The sequence below is a fragment of the Centruroides sculpturatus genome, unplaced genomic scaffold, assembly GCF_000671375.1.
Source record: "Centruroides sculpturatus isolate CEXI.00-Female unplaced genomic scaffold, Cexi_2.0 scaffold73, whole genome shotgun sequence".
NCBI classification, from domain to species: Eukaryota; Metazoa; Arthropoda; class Arachnida; order Scorpiones; family Buthidae; genus Centruroides; species Centruroides sculpturatus.
Genome location: NW_019384330.1, coordinates 885,471 through 905,857, shown reverse-complemented (window position 1 = coordinate 905,857; position 20,387 = coordinate 885,471). Strand labels below are relative to the sequence as shown.

The window sequence follows — 20,387 nt, the reverse complement described above, 5'->3', positions numbered from 1 at the left end:
AATTAAACTTGCATGATAAATAAATTTAACTTAGTTCTTAAAGTTACCATTTCAGTATAAACAAAAGTCAGAAGAAAGTTATTCTGACTCTCCTATAATGGATATTTACTGTTTATCTGATAATATCTTACATAAAATTTTTAATAACTTTATTGAAATTATTAAGTAAAACATGAATTAAAAATTTTAATTAAGTGTAATTCACAGAAGAAATTATTCTATAAAAATAAATTAAACTAAAGACTTAAGATATTTTGAATTGTCTATTTTTGTTTATTGCAAAACAAATCATTAATATAATCTTGAATGTCTAATCATTTTTGTACTAATAATTAATTTAAATAAAAGTGTTTTTATTTGTTCAGTTAGAAATTTAATGGTATGAATAATAATTGTAAGTTCTTAATTGTTTCATTTAGTTCTTTAAGAAAAGTTTTATTTTTATCTTTACTAGATAATTGAGCTACTTTTTAAGCAGAATGCAAATTGTCAAAAACTGGAGAAATTATTCCAAGAAAGAGAGAAATGTTCTTCTCAATCTTCAGAAGCAAAAAATATTGAGGATAATGTTGAAGGTAAATTTAATTATCTTGTTTTGATATTTTATACTATCTAACAGATGTACTTATGTCAAGTACTTATGTCAATGTCTTATTAACTCATTGTTGATGTAAATAAGAATTATATTTTTAATTTTAATAATTTACTTTTTTTTTCTTCTTTGAGTTTATTACAATATAACTCAAATCCTTTATATCATTTGTAAAAAAATATTTTTAAAATAGTTAAATTTTTAGTAGATAGGTATTTTTTTCTTCAAATGGACAAATTTGTAATAAATTGAAAAATCTTAAGAAAGAATAAATCAGGGGTTCTTAACTTGTGTTCTGCCAAACCCTAGGGTTCTCTTTTTAATGTTATCCATGTTTAATGATGAAAAGAAATTTTTTTGCAAGTATTTCTGACCTTTTTAAAAATGTCTTCATCAGGCAAATGGCAAAAAAACATTATTTGAATGTTGTTATAAAATTTAAAATTTTTAACATTGGCTCATTCTAGATGAACACAATTATGATATTTAAATTTGAATATAATGACGAATTGAATTCCATGTAGCTAGCCAACTACATAGAATCTAGATTAGCACTTTACCATACAAAAGGGATTAAATTGTAGAAGTAGGGGTTTACTTTTTATATTACCTTGTTAAGGATTTATAAATCCTTGGGAGCTCCAATGTGGGTTTATTGCAGGGCCCTTGTTTCTCAATGATCAAAGCATCCTAGATAAAAATGATCTTGCAGTTCATACATTGTGCCAATGGGGCAGTCTCATTCCAGGCTGATACAAAATTATGCTTGATTACAGTAATACCCCGACTTACGCGAACCCGGAGTTATGCGATTTTCAAATCTTGTCAATTCGTCTTTTGTTTGAATGCCACGCAACTCTCGATTACTCACTCCTCCCACACTATTGTTCGGCTTATATGTTCGGATGTGTCATGCAGAATCAACACATAGCTACAATTTATTTTGCATTATTTATTTCCGTGTTTGTTATATCTACGGAGACTCGAGAGACTCTATGTGGTGATTTCTTGTAACCGTGAACGAATCAAAAGATGAGATAAGATTAACGAGAACATTTATTAGCTTACGTACATCCGACTTGGATTTTACACAAATTGCAAAATTATACCCCGACTTACGCGGTTATCGCTTGGTTCCACCTATCGCGTAAGTTTGGGGTATTACTGTACTTTTTTAGCTAGTTCTGTGGTATGCCTGTTGTTACATATGTCTCCCTGATGTTCCAATATGTAGCTAATCAATTCTCTTGTTGTGGGCTTTATATAGCATGTTTTTTGTATTACTATTTTGATGTAGCAGCAGTATCTGGTAAATGTCTGGCTTCTCTTAATATGGAAAAGCTGTCCCTGTCATTGCATAATATTCTATGTAATTTCATTTGCGGTTTTATTGGAAGTGTAAGCCCAAACTATCTAAATCTTCCTAAGATGAACAGAGAGACCAGACCAAAATACGGAATAGAGGAGCTTACAAGGATGAGATTTTCCTTTTCTGTAACTAAAGCAGTGGGTGGGAAAAGTGATTTTTATACTAAGTTCCAACATTTTTTACTAAGATGAAAAAGTTTCCTCAATTAAAGTAAGTTGAGAACTCCTGGAATAGATAAAAAAATTCTGAATATTGTAATTGTAAATATAAAATAACAAAAATTTAATGAGTTAGAATTTCAATATTAATGTAAAAATTATTACTAGAGAATAGTAGAGTAAGCTATCATTCTATTGCTGTGTGGGATGCAGGTTCTAATTCATTTCATGATTGGTGAGACTTTTCATGATGTCAAGTCAGAATATCTATAATTTACATTAACTGAAAATTAGTTTGTTACATAATCCATAAGTTGATACCTGATGACAAAATTTAAATCAAGTAGAGATGCTAAGCTGAATATTTTATTTGGCCATTAAATCGTTAAAAAAAAAATGTGTGATTGTTCATATAATCAACAGTTTTCAATAAATCAACGTAAAAAGTAATATCAAGTATGAATCACTGGTAATACATTCTAGTAAATCCACTGATAAATATATTAATATATTAAATATTTATTATTCCATTTTTGTAAATTTACTTAGATTAGAATAATTGACAAATATATTTTAATATTCTGATCTGATATTTTAAGAGAGAATAAAAAATTAATATATAGCAATTTAGATTTATTCTGTTCAGATTTAACCACTCAACAGTGAGGGATGGATATATCCGTTAAATTCTTTTGGGGGTATTGCCAAAATCTACTGTAAAAAAAATTCACATAAAAAGTGAATTATGTAACAATAAAAAAAAGACTTTTCTTTACTAGACATAACTGTTTACAAAAAACCTTTTTCCAAAACGGTAATTAAAAAAAAAAGTGTGGAAAAATACTTTAAAAATTTCCCATGTTTATTTTCCACTACTTTGGGGTAGCACCATAACTGACTATCCCACTGCTGAAAGGTTAACTCATTTCAGTTAACTATATTTAAAAGAAAAGCTGCATTTCAGATCATATGTTGTAATCATTGAAAGGAAAAATTGACAAATAAAATTAAACTTGCATGATAAATAAATTTAACTTAGTTCTTAAAGTTACCATTTCAGTATAAACAAAAGTCAGAAGAAAGTTATTCTGACTCTCCTATAATGGATATTTACTGTTTATCTGATAATATCTTACATAAAATTTTTAATAACTTTATTGAAATTATTAAGTAAAACATGAATTAAAAATTTTAATTAAGTGTAATTCACAGAAGAAATTATTCTATAAAAATAAATTAAACTAAAGACTTAAGATATTTTGAATTGTCTATTTTTGTTTATTGCAAAACAAATCATTATTTACTTTTATGGTTCCAAAAAATATTTTTTCCAGATAATTTACAAAAAAAAAAAACTAACTTATTATTCTAATTGGAATTTTTTTAGCTTCTTTTAAAGAAGTTGGATATCAAACAGTTAATCAAAAGTTTCAGCCAAATTAAGGTAATTATTTAATTTTAAAAATTAAAACATTTGATAAAGTGTAGTTTATAAGTAGAAATATTAAATAACTAAATGTTTAATATAACCTCAAATCTAAAGTACTGTAGTTATAATCACTCTAATTTTGTATGGATAACCTTATCATATGTTTTATTTATATAATAATAATAAATTGGAAAAACTTTATCAAAATTATAATTATTTTCTTTTAATATCCAATGATATGTAAAGTACATGTTGTCAGTAGAGTAATCAACATGTACACATGTTGATTACTCTACTGTTATGATGTATAGAACTTTAAAGCTTTGTTTACATAGACATTTGGTAATGAAAGTGAAAGGAAAAGGTAAAGAAAAAACAATTTATCTTCACACTGTTGTTCTAATTTATTGATTCTTATAGCCATTTACAAAAAAAAATATCAAAATGGCAGTCAGTCATGCATAAACAATAAGGAAGATCATTAAAATAAGATGGCAACTGATAACAGCAAATTGTTTTTTTATGTTTACTTTGTTAATTTACTTATTGTTGAAGACTTAAATTTTTTTATAATAATTATAAAAATATAACTAGAAAAAAAATCTTGTTTAATCTCAAAAAATTTGTTTTTCTGAATACTGGTGAATATTTTTCACTAGCAAAAGTTCAGAATTTAAAATGTAAGCACAAAACAAAAATTTACCAGAAAAAAAATGTCACTGCTGAACCACTATTCTCACTGCTTTCTGCCAGAAATTCAGTCTCTGGACAAACTTAATTTAAATTAAGACAATGAAATTATTTTTTGTTTAATTTTTTCCCATGTTTATTTCATTATCTGTTATTGTATATTTTGTTAATTTAATTTGATAAATAAAACAAAATCAATATAATAACATTTTGTCATTTAATAGCCAACTCATTCAACATAAGATGAGCTTCCTTACATGGTAAAGATTTGATGGATTGTAATCGTTAGGATTCTAGTAGGATGTTGAAATTATTTGTTCATTGATTTACTGTTTAGAAAATGTTATGAAGAGATTTATTTTATAACTGTATTCTAATTTGGCATATTGGAGAATAAAACTGATACTGTAGTCTCCATATTAAAGGCAAAGAAAAAGAAAATAAACTAGTTATTTAATAATATGGTTATTGAAATTTTACATGAATATCAATTTTTATAAAATAATATAAAACATTTCTCCAATGTAAAGTTTAAAAATTGAAGCAAATAAAACAAAATAGCAATAATGCCATCTTCAGTTTTGATTTCATTAGCAAAATAGCAGAAAGTAATGCTGCTGTTACGGTTACCAACTCTCCTGGAATTTTGCAAAAATTTTTAAATTCTCTGACTTCAAACTGTGGTCTATTATTCCTTTATTTACTTGATAAGACAATCATCTTTCGGAGTATACATACTGTACATTAAAACAGAGTAAAGACTAGGTAACAGCATTTTGATATTGCTGAGAGTTGGCAAGCTTAGCTGTTGTGTTTAAATAAGGCAAAACATTGAACAATTAACTCTTTATTTTTAATTCTTTTTGCCATATGAGCACTAAGAAGACCTTTTATTCATACCCAGTTGTGAGTTTTGCTAAACCTACAATGGAGCTAGGGATAAAATTTAAATATATATAATTATTTTAATCAGCAAAATTCACTTTACAGCAATGAATTTTAGTCTATTAGGATGATATGGTAATTGTCATATCTTGAAGATCAAAATACTCTGAAATGACATTGTCAGAGAGAGGGGGAGGATAATTTCTAGAAATTTATTAGCTTGTAAACAGATTTAAATAGGAGTATTTAATAATATTACTTAATGTATAAAGAATGAATGGGGAAATAAAGGTCAGGTGTGTGTATTCATGATAGTTTCTAGAAAACTTGTGAATAGTAAATGAATGTCTGTGATATACAAAGGATTTTTAATGTTTTCTAAAGATGTTCTTGGTGATTTTAGACAAAGGAAAACTGTTTGGGTTTGTAATTGTAAATTGAAACTGTAAATGGCTCACTCCATCAAATAATGTACATATACATTAAAATTGCCTTTTAAATGCAGATTATCTATTGTTATCCACACAAAATTACCATAAGTTCATACCATATTTTAAGATGAAATAAATTATCATTGAAGAAATTTAGAAATATTACTATAAATTATTATATTTAGTGACTATTTAACAATCTTTTTCATGTAATTAATTAACACAATGATTATTGCCAATATAGTAATATTTGGCAAGAATCATTGTATTAATTAATTATATGAAAAAGATTGTTAAATAGTCACTAAATATAATAATTTAATTATAATTTAGTAATTAATACAATGTATTAATTCAACATAATGTAAACAAATATATCTGATAGGTTATATCACACCTGTCATATTTGTTTATATTTTGCTGAATTTCATGAAACAATAATGTGTGTTTAAATTAAAATTCTGGATTGATCATACTATATATTAAAAAAATTTTACATTAAATAACATTTTTATAGATGCAATACACAGCATATTCATTAGATTCCATAAGATTATAATAAAGCTGAAAAATTCACAGTTATCTGTACCTTTTCTATGTTTAGATGCAGAAATACTTATTATTTTGTTACATATAGTCTATATGAGTAGTAGAATATACATACAGGTTTATCTAAGTGTGTACTCTATGATGATTGCTTAAGTCCTGGTCACACTATGCGATTTCCAGCCACACAGGTGACCACAACTGCAACAAGCGTGAGTCTTCTCGTGGTCACATATTGTTCATTGACGTTGCAACTTGGAAACACCTGACCCTATACTAAACCAATAAAATTACAGTAGCTTGTTTTTAACTACTTCCATGAGTTTACTGACATTTTACATTCTACTTCATGGTATTTACAGAATTTTAGCCACTTTTCTTATTAAAATGGTAAGCAGTTCCTTTTCTGGAATGAATAAAAGAAAAAAAGACAATTATTTTGATATAGCTGGCAAGGATACACAAAAAAGATAAAATCTTCAATAAAATGAAGAATTAAAATCCCACAGGTATTCGTGAACCCAAATAAGCTCAATCAATCTCGATTCTGTAAAAGTATAAATCCTCTAACTATCTGCCATGAGGATGAACTATTTTCAATGTTGTCATTGCATGATGTGGCTCAAAGGCATTTGCTGATTGGATGTGCATTTGCAACCATCGCGAGTAGAACAAACTTTTTGTTTCTAGTTGCAGTTGCGCCGGTTTTCGAGGGGGATTATTAGTTATCAGGAACAGCAGTTGCAGTCACCTGCGCAGCTGGAAATCGCATAGTGTGACCAGGGCTTTAATGATATTTTCTTAGAATGCATTTTCATCATTAAGTGGTACGTACCTCTATTTTATATTTCAGTAGAATCAGCATCCTCTTTTATTGTTAATTAATATTTAATATTCAAAAGTTTATAGTTAAATAAAATCAACTTTAATTATTTGAATTATTGAAAAATTTTGTTCTGAGAAGATTCAAAATTTAGATAAATCAATGCTCAAATTTTGTATGTTTTAAAGTATTTCATGCATATATTTTCAATTCTATAAAATTTTATAAATTATTTTTAAGAAATAGTTTAATTTCTTTATCATCTTTCTTTTATTGTCATTATGTACAAAGTTAAAGCCAACAGATTTAGCAAATCTTCAAATACTTTTACAAATACTTAATGTTAAAAATAAAATAAATTTTAAAATCACTTTTAATAAAATGATAGAATTGTATGTATTCTATTTCCTGAAATAAAATTATTCTATCTTTATACAGTAGATATGTTTCTGAAAAATCCATGTAAAAAAAGATATTATATATGTGGAGAAAATGAAAGATTGGTTTCAGACCTTTAAAGCACATCCTATTACATTAATTGGATTATTATATGAGTTTTATTGGTTTTTTAAAACTTATATAATAATCAAATCAAATCAATTTATTAATCATAATAGGCCATAGCTTGTTATAACAGGATGTTAGACTTACATTATATCAAATTAACTTATATCAATATTAACAATAATCATGTAAAACTAAGTATTCTACAATTACAGTACTCATGAATATCAGGTTTGTTACATAAAAATTAGAAAGGCTGATTATAAAAAGTTTTTGCAAAATTATGCAATTGGTATCATTGTAGTATTTGCTAAATTAAATAACCAATACATTTGATTTTCCTCCTTAAAGGTATTTAGCTGATTTAGTTCACCATTAATTCTTAGTTTCTGGCCTTCCTTGCACTCACTAAACATATGAAGTTCAGTCAATATTTCTTTGCATCTTGGACAGTATGTTTTCAAGAATTCATAAATTTTATCATTTATAAAAAAATTTCTTGATTGTAAATGGCATATCCGATAACATGTAGTTATTATTAAAAAGGTAATCCATAATAATGCTGTACCACTCTGGTTCTTTCCAGTTGTACATTTCTCCAATGTCTTGAAATAGAGAAATTTCCAATGTATCAATATTTTGGAATAGTTGAGATTTTATCAGGTTGCTAGTTTCTGATTTTACCAGCAGTGGGGTTATAGAAACACCAAAGTCATTGACAATATTTGTCATTTGGTTCACCCAAGAACTTTTTTGCGGATTTTGACAGGATTTTTGATATAATAAGAACAACAATTCAGAAGGTAAATTTCCATTATCTATAATCTTGAAAAGAAAATTGATGAACCTTTTTACAAAGAAGGGAGTTAATTTGAATCTGTTAAGTTTTAGTCTAAGTGCATATCCAGAAATGTTATATTGTAGAGAAAAAATTTTGTGGATGAATTTATTTTGAATTATGTCAAATTTTTTATAACTTTTGTAAGGCTCCAAATTGGAGAGACATAGCCTATGGCATTAATAATTATCGAGTTAAACAGTCTAAAATGAGTAAATATATTCTTAAGTTTAATTTGGGAAAACAACTTCACCATATTATTGATCAATAGGTTAGATTTGGAAATAATTTTTTTATATTGTTTTTCAAAAGTATACTCAAAGGTCAACTCATATAATAATCCAATTAATGTAATAGGATGTGCTTAAACAAAATATTTCAATTTTAGTTAATAAATCAGAAGAGGCAATTGTAACTTATTTAACAGAAAAATTTAGTTAATTTTATATTCAAATAAATTTTATTTTTTGACTTTTCAATTAATGTCAAAATATCTCTAGCATTTAACACAAGTGGCATACAAAAACTGTTCAGTGTTTAAAGAAATCAGAAAAAATGCAATCATACAAACTGTCAAACTTCAAATTAAAATTTTTTTGTTACTCATAGAATTAAAATCAAATGGGATGTTTTTTAAAAAAAGCAAATTTATTGGAACGTGTTAGTTCAAAACAAATTGTGTAAACAGAGAATTGGATGTATACACACAAACATCATTATCTGCTTGATTTTTATTTATTAATATATGATGAAATATTTTCAGTATTTCTAAGACCAAAATTAGAAATATTAATATCAGAAGCTGCGATTTATAAGTTTTAATGTTTTTTTGTAAATTAAAAATTTAAGTTATTAATTAATTTATATTAAATTAATTTTAGGATTAGAACATACAAACATTTTTATTGATTTTCAATTTTATAAGTTATTTAATTAAGAAAATAAATGTTTTTATATTAATTTCTTTAAAAAGATTTATAAAATTAAATAACTATATTTATTTATATTTACAGATTTGCCAAGATAATATTTTTACAATGTTGTTTATAGAAAATATTAAAAAAACAACAAAAAAACAAAAAGAAATTAGAAAAATGCCAATATGTTACTGTTACAAAATGTATTTATGCTTTTTCTTAATGTGCAATATTGTTTCCCTAGGCTCTTCAAAATATGAAATTTCTTTATTTTGTATATAAATAGCTTGTTAAATATATATATATATATAAATTATAAAATGTATAGTTTGTAAATTGTAATTTAATATTTTTTGTAGCCATAAAGTATGACTTTGTTTTTGTTATGATTTAAGAATGAACATTTTAATAATCACTGTAAATAGAATTGCAATATTACTTTTATTCTGAAATTTTTTTCTAACTATTCAACTGTTATTCAAGAAAAGGTTATTTGTTAATTTTTGAGGAGTGTTTTTAATGTTTCAAATTATGAAATAATTATAAAATAACATCCTCATATGTATAATCAAGGATTCAATGAAAGTCATTCATTTTTTGATTCAGTTAGGATGAAATATGTTTATATATATTCATACCTAAACTAAAATCATCTTAATAAAATGCTATTCTGATGAGGCAGATGGATGGATAATATCAGCAAGCAATATTTATATCTATTTTTATAATTGAATCCATATTGAATTGGCAATTCAGTATATTCTATTGACTAAATGTAAAATCCATTTACCAATTCAAAACTATTGAAACAATATTTTTTTTATAGCAGTTATATTTAGACATTTAAGAAAGTGCCATTTGTTAATAGCTAGTTTAGAATTATAGTATTTAACAACAACAAAATTGGTGGATGAACAATTTTATATTTTGTTGTCCAAATGCTGCAGTTAGGTAATTATTACTGATTACAGACTTAGTATTTTGAAACTTTTTTTTTCTTTTATTAATTAAATGTTAATCAATTTCCTATTACTGTATTCAAGAATTTGATATATCTATAAATATATATGTAAAAGTTTACTCTCTCTAGAATTTGAATCATAAGTAGAGAGCTGTTATAAAATAAGAACTAAACAGAATTAAAATTTTGAAGATTTTTTTCAAATTTTATTTTTTTTTTTGATGATTCAAATTTCTTTCTGTACAAAAATAACAATTTTTTTTTTACTTTTTAGTACACTATGAAACATTTATTTATTTCATTACATTTAGAGGAAAAGTTTTGATGGATGTTTGATTTCTGCCCTCCCACATCATAAAAACAAATAACACCCCTTAAAACAAAAAGAAACAAAATAAATAAATAAAAACAAGTAATAAATGTTAAAAGACATACAGTGCTTTTTTACATTTAAATTTAAAATCAGTGAGATCGAGATGTAAAAATCTATCAAAATTATTAAGATTTTGCAATATATTGTAGATCATTACTAAGATAGATTTAGAGCAGGGCTTCTTAAACTATAGGTCGCAACCCCATTTGGGTCGCTTAGCGAAATCTTGGGTCACGAGATCTTAATGCAAAATATTGAAAATAATTTGTGAGAGTTTGAAAATGGCAAGCTCTGTGTCATAGGTTTCGTGAGTTGCGCTTTTTGTTACTTCTGGTGCAGCGAGACAATGATTCAGCAACACTAATTGTAATGTGAACTAGTGTACTGTTGTCGCTTTTCAGTGTGTTCAGTTGTCTCTGTTCCATTGTAACATAAGAGTGAACTGTGGTAGTACACCATTATTGTTTTAGCAAATTTGTATATATCTTTGTGATTTTTTTCACGACCCAAAAAATATAAAATAATCATAAATGGGGTTGTAAATAAAAAAAAGTTTAAGAAGCCCTGATTTAGACAATAAAAAGGAGTAAAAACATAAATAAATGATTTTTCGATGGCATTTGGAGTAAAAGCCAATCTTGATAAAGAAGACCATTAAAATATTTGTAATATATTGACTGATTAAAATATTTAATTCTCTCAAAGAAAGATGGGAAGTCCGGACAAATTCTAGCAATATTAAGAGTCAACAGTGAAAGGCAAATGACACATTTTGTTAAACGTAAGATACAGTCGACCCCCCTATAAGATATAGATACGTTCCAATTTATTAGGAATCCGATTTCTTACAAGTCGTTCCAATCACAGCCCGACACGTGTCAAGTTTACGGACTACGGCTGACTGAAAGGTTTTCTTCCATAAAATTAATCGATTCTACACTAATCCGACTCAACATTTCCAAAATACGTATATTTTTTCGTAGTTTTATAGGAATCGTAATTATAGGGGGTCGACTGTATATCTTATTAATAGCAGAAATAATCTTGTGTAAAATAGAAGGTGCAGCCATTGACCAGATGAGCAATTCATAATCAATGCAAGATTGAAAATTAGCATTAAAAAATGGTTTGCAATGCTCTTTTATTAAAGATGAGCTTACAAAATTGCCATAAAATGCCATGTCTGATAGCCAGGGATTTAACTAGTTTATCAATGGGTATGAAACAATGTATCATACCCCATTTCATGAATAATTATCAGTAATAATAATAATTTTATGATTCTGTAATCTTTTTATGCTCCATTCTTACACACCGTGTAAAAAATTTGAGCTGAAAACTTGTCAAATCAGATGATTGTGCAGTAAGATATCACCATGGGAATTTGTATTCAAATCTGATCCAGATTTTCAGAATTTATAACAGATGGTATGAATAGTATGGATTAGCATCATTTCTCATTCCTGGCCTGTGCTAACTGATTTAATTGTATGTAAAACTTGTCCATAAAGGACAAAATTGTGACTAGCAATAGAGCCTTAATGTGCTGATTCCTCCTCATGTTGATAGTTCAACCAATTAAATTTTAGAATGGAAAACTTTAAGGAATTACTAATATTAAAACTTTGAAGTAATGAATTTATTGAATTAAAGTATTGTTATCTATAGTTTTTCATATTACTTAAGTGTAAATAAACTATAAACAAATCCATATCTGTTTGCCTTGAATGAGTAGTGGTTATAAGATGATTAATAGTAATATAATTTTTTTTAATTTTATTACAATTTGTTATAATTTCATACTATGTATCTTATTTTATCTTCAAATTTGTTATCTGTTATCAATTAAAGAACAATCAGTTTTATATTTTAATTATTTTACAATCAAATATAATCCAAAAGGAAAAAAATGTTATTTCTTCAAAAGCAACAATTATTATTCTTATTGTCTTTTTGTTGATTTTAATAAATTTATCAATGTTAAATATTGAATAAAAAAAAAACATATGTGTGGGATATGTGTATATATTTTTTTATATATTAAATATATAAAAAAATATTTGTAAAGCCATAAAATTATGTAAAAATCATATCACTAGTCCATGTCTTCTATTTTCTGAATTAAAGTAAAATGTTACGCACTTAACAAAAAACAAATGACATATATTTTTTATATACAGTCGACCCCCCTATAAGATATAGATATGTTCCAATTTATTAGGAATCCGATTTCTTACAAGTCGTTCCAATCACAGCCCGACACGTGTCAAGTTTACGGATTACGGCTGATTGAAAGGTTTTCTTCCATAAAATTAATCGATTCTACACTAATCCGACTCAACATTTCCAAAATACGTATATTTTTTTGTAGTTTTATAGGAATCGTAATTATAGGGGGGTCGACTGTACTGTATTTACAAGAAAGATGCATTCCTAACTTGTGTAATAATTCTTACAAATTAAAAATTGTTAAATGAATTTCAAATAATAAGACAAATCATTCCATTGGAAATATGTTCCATTCTAATGTACTAAACATAAAATTGCTTCACAATGGATCGATCTGTATCAATTTAAGAAATCTATATTCTGTCCAAAAATTCTGTTATTATTTACTTTTGATATATTTAAATTTTGTATTTTCTCTACAAATAAAATATAATCAAGTATATATATATGTGTGTGTATTTGAATGTGGCTTATCTTTATATTTATTTGTTTATTTTTTATTAGCACCCAGTCCAGTTTATCCTAATACTCTTGTGCTAAAAAAATAGACTTATTGACTGACTAATTGTTATTTTATTTCTTGACTATACAGTATGTAAACTGGATTGACCTTTTTGATTAAAAAAAATTGATGGCAATAAAATTTTATATTGTGTTACTTTTGAATCTGATTCCTATTAATTAATAACATATTTAATAAATTTCATTCTGTGTCTAGGACTAAGGGGCAACAGCTGAATGGGATGAAGCATTAGCATGCCATGCTGCAGGATCTGCGATCGAATTTGGAGAACATATTTCTTGGACTATCTGTCCAGATATGTAGATTCTTTTACCACTCCACTGCCCGTATTGTGGACTTATACTAACACAAGTTGCCAAATGGATAAAATCACTGAACATAGGTAGTTGGTCGTGGGTTTGTGCTTTGTCAATGGGTTGGCCATGTAAAGTTTATCAGGTTTTCTTCATGTTAGTAACATCTAAATAGGGGCCAGTTTCCCATAAAAGACCTCCCATGAGGCATCCTCTATCACCATATCATCATGTGTTGTGTTGCCGTTTTTAAATAGGCTAAACCAAATCAAACTGAATCCATCATTGGCATGGAAAAGTTTTTATCTTGTGAGTACTAAGCAGTGGCGGGGCAAGACCTAAATTTGATGTGGGCAAGGTACATTTTGCGAGGCCTCTTGGTGGCGCAAGAAGACTGATTTTATAAAATAAAAAGCAGTTGAAACTGTCAAATTTTTATTCCTAAAAATACAAACTATATTCTTTAACTAACATTAAAAAAAATTAAAGAAACAGAAATTTTTTGCTTTTAGCCTTACTGAACTCCTTAATAATTGTATTGTAATTCAGCTTATATGCTATACTGTATATGCTTCAATAGATAAAAGTGCAAAAGCTGAAAGTCTTTCCTGACCCATTGTATTTCTTAAATAATTTTTTATTAGTTTTAATTTTGAAAAGCCCCTTTCAGCGTAGGCAGTACTTACCGGTATTGTTAACAAAATTTGAACAGCAATGTAAATATTTGGGTAAATTTCTTTCAAGTTATTTTCTGTTATGTATTTGAGCAGCTGTTTCACATCTTTAATGAAGTTGGTAAATTTGGGATCATTGTTTGTAATTCTTCATATAATTCGTAAGGTTGTAAGTCACTGCTCTCACTAACTCGCAGGACTGAGTGTAAATCTTGACAGTTTTTTAATATTTGCTCTTTTGGAATATTTTTTAACTTGCTTAGATCATAGAGAAAACCAAAATTTTCAAAATGTTGATTTAAAGACATAAATCCCGAATCCATATTGCTTATTATAGAATCAATCATGGTGTTAAAAAAATCTGTTTCATACCTGCTTTTGGGAGACTGTATAGGTTGATCGCTGCCTTCATCATCGAACATCCTTTTCTTTTTGGCTACCCTTTCGTTTTTAAAGTCTTTTGGCAGTTCATAACTGCTATTCTCAATAAATTGACGAGCGTCAGACAAGCATTTTTCGAATCCAGTTTGTCGATATTCTTTGATCCAGTCACAAAATGTACGCAAATGTTCAAGAGCATTGCTTAAATGGACTTGTAAAGATTGCCATAATTTGCTTATGATATTAACACGCGATAATATCTCATACCATACATGTAATGATATGATAAATTCTAAACTGAGCATTTCGTTTAAAACCGAATCACAATCACTGAGTGTGTCTGATTGTTCCGTTTGATTTTTTAAGCTTTCGATGCATTCAACATCAAATTGCAATAATACGGCCTTCACTGCCTCGATTCTGCTTTCTCACCTTGTGTCTGATAAAGGCTTCATAGTAAGCTTTAATTTGCCTTTGATTAATTCCCAGCGTTTGCTGGAACTTGAAAATAGCAAATAAATTTTCTGAATAAAACCAAAAAATGTTTTTGCTGCCACAGAAGAATTAGCTGCGTCTACCAACAGCAGATTCTAGCTATGACAACCGCAAAGTGTAAAAAATGCCTGGGATTAATATTTAATATTCGAGTTTTAACTCCATTATTTACAGGATACTTTACTGCGATACTTTGATTGGCTTTCTAGCCGTTGAGAATCGTGAAAGTAACGTAAACAAACACAATGGGAAATCTCCAGCTCTGACTGGCAAGGATTCCCCGCGATAGCTACCCAACGCCAGCAAATGTTGCTAGACAAATAAAAACAAATTCGGTATGTCAATATATTTATCGTTTTATGACGAGTAAAATTTTTTTGTTGAGTTTACGGCTTTTATGTAATGCATAAACCTTCGAAGCGCGAGGCCCCTCGGACAGCGAGGCCGTAGGCGGTGGCCCACGTCGCCCACGCCTTACGCCGCCTCTGGTACTAAGGGTAAAAAAAAAAGGAGTAATGATGTCTGTAGATAGGACCTCATAGAGACAGTTGCCCTTATGAGATTTTTTTCTATATTTTTTGTCAGTTTTGAATAACAGTTTTATTAATATATAATTCTCTCACAAAAATAGTTAAGTCATTAACTCCCTTGGTACCCACCAATTTTTAATGTTAATGTAATTAAACATAAAAAATACTTAAAACTGAAGAAAAAACGAAAGAAATGCGTTAATTTTGAAGAGAAAGCTTCAACGTTTAACTTCCATTGTCTCGTCTTTCCGCGAAATCTGACGGCGATGAGTAATTGTGTTTACAGTGGATGACCTTGAGAACAGCTGGTATCGTCTTTCGTGGAACATTCTCAAAAGTCTCAGGAGGAGAAGGGCTTAAAGTAGGGTGAATACTAGCTGGCTGTATATTTCTAAACATTTTTCAAAAATTACGTTTGTTATTGCAATTTCCGACTCCCCAGACTTTATTAAACGTATGTATAATAAAATATATTAATTAAAAAAATTATAAAACTATTTGAGGTCGTTTTTGACATCAGAAACTTTACCGAAGTAAAATCCGTGCACTAGAACTTTAGAACGATGAATAAAATTTGATTAAAAAAATCCCATAAAAAAAACAATTAAGCGTTAATCGTGCGTCATTAAAAGTAGATTAAAATCGCGATAAAATTTATTCGCGCGGGAAAAAATTTCAAGACAAAAACATCCAAAAATCAAAAAATTTCCGAAGGGTCTTAAACACCCGAGTTTTCCTTAACGCTATGTAAACTGGACGAGTTATCTCGTCAATGGTCGTTAAGGTGTAGATCGTAATATTACTGGTTTAACATTGAAATCCGTAAGTAATATAAGATGGGAGTCCTGTCAACTATACAGAACTATCATAAAAACATGCCAGTAAATTTCTATCGGTTAAGTTATAAATCTACTCGCGATTTACATAATCGGGCTAGGGCGGCAAATATCTAGCAGGCAGGCGGCTACAGCCCAGAACCGGTCCTGGATAGAATGATTAGAAGCATCGTACAATATTTTGGTGTGTAGCTTCCACCAGCTAAACCGGTGAGGTTGGTGCTCTGTAAAGCACATGAGCGAATGCGTATAATCTGGCTGTTTGGAAGCTGACTCGTATTCGACAATACAGCGCTTCCATTCCGTCACTGATATTCGAATATACAATAGCAATCTTATCGTTTTTTACATGTAGTATAGAAATTTGTAATAAAATACATAATGCGGTTATAATAAAANGCGTCATTAAAGGTAGATTGAAATCGCGATAAAATTTTCGCGCGGGAAAAATTTCAAGACAAAAAACATCCAAAAATCAAAAAAATTCCCGAAGGGTCTAAAACACCGAGTTTTACATAACGCTATGTAAACTGGACAAGTTATCTCGTCAATGGTCGTTAAGGGTAGATCGTAATATCACTGGTTTAACATTAAAATCCGTAAGTAACATAAGATGGGAGTCCTGTCAACTATACAGAACTATCATAAAAACATGCCAGTAAATTTCTATCGGTTGTGTTAAGTTATAAATCTACTCGCGATTTACATAATCGGGCGAGGGCGGCAAATATCTAGCAGGCAGGCGGCTACAGCCCAGAACCGGTCCTGAATAGAATGATTAGAAGCATTGTACAATATTTTGTGTGTGTAGCTTCCACCAGCTAAACCGGTGAGGTTGGCGCTCTGTAAAGCGCATGAGCGAATGCGTATAATCTGGCTGTTTGAAAGCTGATTCGTATTCGACAATACAGCGCTTTCATTCCGTCACTGATATTCGAATATACAATAGCAATCTTATCGTTTTTTACATGTAGTACGTATAGAAATTTGTAATAAAATACATAATGCGGTTATAATAAAATATTAATTTTAATTAACTCAAAGTACGTTAAAATATGAAAATAATCGCGCAATATATACAGCAGACCCCCCTATAACGCTTAGATACGTTCCACTTTATAAGAATTTTACGTTGTAGGAATCAAATACATGAGCCAATCACAGCCCGACACGTGCGAAGTTTACGGACTAAGGCTGTTTGAAAGGTTTTCTTCTATAAAATTAACCGATTCTAGACTAATTCGACTTAACATTTCCAAAACACGTATACTTTTTTGGGAATAATCCGTATAAACTATGCTATAAACAAAAAATTGTAAGATTACTTACCGAGTGTGCACCGTTCGACTACGCTATTGCTTACGCTTGTTTTCGTCGCGGAACAGCGCAGCAAACCGCGGCCGCGATTTCTGATGTTATTTTTCTGCGAAAACTTCGTTGAACTTTGGAGACATCATTAATATAAATAATTTTAAACGCCGTTGAATAAGAAATGTTTCTTTCACAAGAAATGTATAAAATTACAGTTGTATTAGACTTACGGTACCTAATTTACATACTGTACAGACGATAGCTTGCCTANCATAATAATAATAATAGGTTTATGGCATTAATTAAGACATTCTATTAATTAATAGTATCATATCATATACGATTTTGAGGGAAATAACATTTTTGCTGTGCCATGTTGAGTCATGTCGAATCATAGGTGTGCCACGAGTAGAAAAAGATTGCAGAACACTGGCCTAGAGGGCAATAAACTCAGCGGGAGTGGAGGGAAAAGTGTTGTTTTAAGTTATGCCAACGCAACACTTGGGCAAACTGCTTAAGGGGAATGCCTTCCATGAAGTCTTTTTAAGGGTAACTGGCCTCTATTTAGGCGTTACAAGGGTGGAGAAACTCGGAAAACTCCACGTGGCCAGCCCGTCCTGGTGAGGCGCGAATCCACGACCGAACTCCTAGTGTTCAGGGAACGAAACATCTTTGGCACTGGTGGGTCAAGGTGGAAGTGTTTATAACTGGTAGACGGAAGTTGCGTGCGTAGAGTGCCATGTTGAGTCATGTCGAATCATAGGTGTGCCACGAGTAGAAAAAGATTGCAGAACACTGTAACTTACTGCTACAGAATATTTTGTGTTGTTTAGAAACGTTTAGTAAAGGGTTAAAGAAAGAAATGTCTTGTTATTTACTTTCCTTTACATTATAGAAAGCACATTAATATTTGTGTTGTCGTCGGCCTTTGTTGTTGTTATGTATATTATCTGGCTATGATGTTTTACCACTTGCTTGATAAGACCTTTTAGCCTTAATTCTTCCAAGGCTCTCCGAGCGAGTGATCCCCGAACCTTCAGTCTTTCGGAAACAATCGATTGCGTAATCAGTTTATAACTCGGAACCTCCCTTAATAATTTTTAGTAAGTTGCTTTATCAAACAATACTAAATTGTTCGATTTGTCACGGACTTTTCCTTTAGACCACTTCTTCTTTGCTTTTCCTCCAGAAGAGGCTCCTTCCTTCTTAGTTGTTCCTTTAATATCTTTCTTCTTTTGATCTTGCTTGGGTGGCATTTCGCAGCCTTTACTTCACGAGCAGATCTTCCAATACAAAAGGCCGTGAAACTACATCAAAATGAAAAAAAAAAAAAAAAAAAACTAAGTAGAGTCATTTTGACTCGCCATCTCAGTTCAGGGTTAAAATTCTTCCTTTGCACACTTTTACGCAACGAGTTAGAATATTCTAGCTTGTTGCCTTTACACAACATAAATGGCACGCCTCCTTGACTAAAAGGAAAATGGCGGAAGTGTATTCAATTTTCTTTCAACATGGCATCGCTACAGCCAGTCTGTGTAGTATATTCTAGCTCGTTATACATATATAAATTATTTATTTACTTATTTTAAATAGAAAATAGAAAAAATTAACAAATATACGTTAAAACAAATACCACCTATTTTACCAATACAGTATTTATAAAATGTAAAACGCCAAGCGTACAAAAATTTATAAGTTTCTGTCTGCCCAAGATGGCGGAATGGCCGAGCGGTCAAGGTGGCAGCCTGCCGCTCTGAGGGATCCGGAATCAAATCCAGACGAGTCGAAAAATTCCCAGGAACTTTTTGGGGGTGGTCCGTCCCTCACCACTTTGCCGAACCCATAATGGGCTTGTTAAAAGAGGCCCTCTTAGTCCCCACAGGACGGAAAGAGAGAGAAAAAAAAAGTCTATTGCTCAGCTGTTGTCTACACGTTAAAATTGTGTGATGCTATGTTTTAATATATGTTACTAAAAACTAATTTTTACATTATTAGTTATTATAAAAAAAGAGAAAGGAAAAGGTTTAATTTTGAGCCTATAGATGAGTTTTTAAAAATATTATAGATGCCAATAACGTAAAATTTTCGTTAAGTCCGATCCCATTCAAAAAATGACACGATTTGATCTTGCGCGTCAATGGCAGAGTGGATAAAACCACTGATTACAATACAGGAAAGTATTATAACTTTTCTTTCGTGTTCGTTTTACTTTCTGCTGTAAGTAAAACACGAAAGAAAAGTATTGCTTAGTGAACCCTGCTCTTTACGTTGTGACATCGCTGTTATGTGTTATATGTAAATATATTTAGATATACTGTAGTTATTATTTCTAGAATTTTCTGTCTTCCTCTTTTGTTTGCTTTATTACCTAGAGCAGTGTTCCGCAACCGGTGTGCGGTCACAAGGTGAAAGGTGTGACGTGAACTTTACATATTCTATTAATTTCAAGTTTTATTTATATATTTTTATCACAGTTGTTGTGTTTCTTATGCTTGTATTTCATTCACTGATAAAATAAGATGATGTTAAAGCAATAAACAGATATGTCGTCACAGTACTCACATACTCTTTTGGAGTTATACATTGGACTCACACAGAT

The 20,387-nt window shown here is 29.4% G+C and overlaps 1 long non-coding RNA gene across 1 annotated transcript; it reads left to right on the top strand.

Moving 5' to 3' along the window:
* Positions 1–399: 399 nt before the first annotated feature.
* LOC111629701 lies at positions 400–11,558 on the top strand. Its single transcript, XR_002757389.1, has 3 exons — positions 400–575; positions 3,507–3,563; positions 9,279–11,558. It is a non-coding gene; the product is annotated as an uncharacterized LOC111629701 (long non-coding RNA).
* Positions 11,559–20,387: the final 8,829 nt, after the last annotated feature.